The sequence below is a fragment of the Rhipicephalus microplus genome, unplaced genomic scaffold (genome assembly GCF_043290135.1).
Source record: "Rhipicephalus microplus isolate Deutch F79 unplaced genomic scaffold, USDA_Rmic scaffold_312, whole genome shotgun sequence".
Lineage (NCBI taxonomy): Eukaryota > Metazoa > Arthropoda > Arachnida > Ixodida > Ixodidae > Rhipicephalus > Rhipicephalus microplus.
In genome coordinates, this window is record NW_027464880.1 from 139,169 (window position 1) to 142,500 (window position 3,332).

Genomic DNA, 3,332 nt, shown 5'->3' on the forward strand with positions numbered 1-3,332 from the left:
CACCAGCTTTTCTCTTGACCTTTTCCCTTGGTAATGCGTTTTTCATATTTTTTGTATAAGTTTTCCAATGTATTATAAAATTTTTGTATTAAATGCTCGACCTCCTGTACATTATTCAGATTTCGTGATTGTAATTCCCAATCCATATTTAGTAAATCTGTTAATGCTCTTTGTTTCCCTGTTTTAGTTATTTTAAACATATGTAATTTGGCCTCTTCGAATATTTCTATTTTGATGAATTTATGATCACTGTATGAAGGTTCATTTAAAACCTTCCAATTTTTAACTTCCCTAATCAAATTGTTTGAAACAATAGATAGATCGATCCAACTTTTGCCCCTTGAATTTTGGAATGTTGGTTCACTGTTCTTGTCGTTTATTAGGTTTAAGTTATTTTTAATAATAAACTCTAAAACTAATTCCCCTCTATCATCTAGTTTGTCACCTCCCCAACTGTGGCTTTTTGCATTAAAATCTCCTGTTATTAAAATGTTCTCTATATGTGTTTTTTGAATCACGTTCTCTATTTTAGTTAGTAGGTTCTCTATGTTCCCCTTAGGTGCTGCATAGCAGTTGATTAGGAGAAGTTGTTTGTTCTTAAATTTCATTATTACTGCAATAAAATCCTCTTCTATTTGTACTGGAAATATGTTGGTTACCCTTGAGTGGAATATGATGCCAACTTTTGGGTTATCCTCATGCGCAATAATTCTATCTTTTATTGAACATGGTATAATTTTACCTTTTAAGTGATAGGGCTCTTGAACTAATGAAATATGATGATTTTTCCTTTGTTGATAAATGCTTAAATTCTGATTCGCCTTAAAGGACCTGCCTAAGTTAACCTGTATCATTTCTAATTTTTCTGTTGAATTTAATTTTGTATTCACCATTTCTTTTCTTTTTTTTTTTTTTTTTTTTTTTATACGAGGGAAAAGACTGTCTAAACCCGGAGTTGTCGTTTGGATACCGCTTGCGTATCCTGTCTAATTAGAGTGCTGTTAACTCAAGTTGGCGGAGAATTCTGTCGAGCTCCTGCTCCCTTCTGGCTTTGTAAGTAGGGCATGCCCTTGACATCATGGAGTGACTTACCATTTCTGGTTCCCACCCGTCCTGCTTGCAGGCGCTGCATAGGTAATCTTCAACTCTGCATTCTTTGTAGTGATGTCTGCCACTACACTCAGTGCATCGCGGCGTCTGAGATCTACACCATTTTTGTGTGTGGCCGTATTTAGCACAGAAGGTGCATCTTGGAACATAAGTATTGTCGAATACTCGGCACCTATTCCATCCGATGTTTAATTGCTCTTTACCTTGCAATTGTCTCCAAGCTCTGTATTCCAAGCTTACGATGACCGTTTTTCCTTCTTTACCTTGCCATGTGGTTACTATTTTTATATCTTCTTCTGTACATGTTAATCTATTCTGTGAAATGAGTTTCCGAATTATTTCCTCAGATGTGAGTTCTTCATCTATGCCAATAATCTTTAATTCTGGTTTCTTACTTTTTGGCCTCTGCGTTTTCATTCTTGCTCTGAGTTCTGGGTCGTTTTCCATGAGGTTTTCTAGGTTTTTTAATCCTTCTTTTGACGAGGTTGACACTACCATTCCTCGCTTCCCCTCTCGCATTTCTGGGTCACTTAACCCGAGCTCCTGTGGGTCTATCCTTTTTTTTATGGCAGCTTGTACTTCTGCTGTGTTCAACGTCTCGGACGTGACTAAAAGTGCAAATTTGGCTCTCTGTTTTTCATTCTCATCCTTTTGCGTTTGTGAAAGATGGGAAATTTGGTTACCCTCTGTTGTCGTGCTCGTCCTACCTTTAACCGCATCCGCATATGATGCGACCGTTGTCGTTGCCTTTTGTTCTTTGTCTCTGGCACCTTCTAGCCTCGCTACCTCATGGGTGGCTTCCAATGCCAAATTTTTTGTCCTAGAAAATTCCGTCATGATCCTGTCTATTAACTTTTCCTTTTGTTGATCTCCAGCCGCCAATGCCAAGAGCGCCTTCATAAAGGACTTGTCCACTTTCATTAACTTTTTTAACAGCTGTTTTGCCCTAGAGGTCTCCTTTGTACTGTCTTGATCTATTCCTTCATCTTTGTGTTTTTCATGATCCTTACGATCTGTCTTCTCCTGTGCCGAATTCGGTTGAGACTGTGTCTCTTTGTTTTCCTCTAGTGTAGATTTACTTACCTTTTCCCTTCCTTTATTTGTGCTGGTTTTAGAGCTGAGGTATCTATCCTGTGCGAGGTTCTCCCCTGTTTCCGGAGCTTCGTCATCTGAAGACCACCAGTCGTCTTCATGTTCTGAATAAACTGTAGTCAAACTCCCTTGATCATCACCATCATCTATAGGTGTTAGAGTGTGGTCCTCTTTTCCGGTAACTGCCCCCGGGGCTCTTTTTTCTAGTGGTTGTTTTATATTCGTCTTTGCCTTTACCGCTGGGCTGTTTCTCAACATTTCCTCTTTTGTCACTGAATTTTTTTTGTTCTTTCCCATGTTTACCTTTCAGCGAAACCAGGGTAGTCTCACCCAAAATAGCAGCCACGGATGTCGAGTAATCCTGTGTCCCTCCCTTTTCGGTTCGGATTGCAATAGTTGGAAGTTTCCTAGCTGTTTTTGTGAATTGCTGATGTTCCGCCAAATCTAGCCAAAAAAAAAACTAGTAGGAAGGCAACACTGAAGATGTCTCCTGAATAATTAATTTTTTTTTGGCGTTCTCAATTGTGCTAGGCTCTCGCGGTTTTTTTTTTTGTCTATCTCCACATTTAAACGAATCTTTTGACACCTAAATTATCATCCCAGAGCCTCTAGAAGCCGAGATATGAATGCTATACTCAAAATGGCTGGGTCCCACAACAAGATGGCGGCCCCCACAAGGTCGTATGGTGGGAAAAAATAATTGTTAATTTCTTCTCGACGGTCGAAATTTGGCCAGATTCAGCTCACTACCCTATATCCTTCCTCTGCACAATTTAACACTATCACGGATAATTAATGTGCTCAATTGCTTTTTAATCGAACTTTGAACTCCAGGGGGCAGGCTCTACAGTTATTCCCCAGCCAAGATGGCAGCCCCCATACCGGCGCATACACGTGGTAAGAAAGTTGATTTTTGCTGATAAATCTCCTGTATCTCGCTGAATCAAGCCGAGATGGTAGCGGCGAGGCTTCGGAACGTCCCAGGAGCGATGAGAGTGGCTTTCAAGGTGCGAAACAGCTTTTTCTTGCCGAATTTCTAATTTGTTCGAAGTGAGGCCAGTGGCTGCTGCCTCTAGCCCTAACCGCGATGTGCGTCGTTGATTTAGCCAGATTGCGGTCGCTTCAACGCC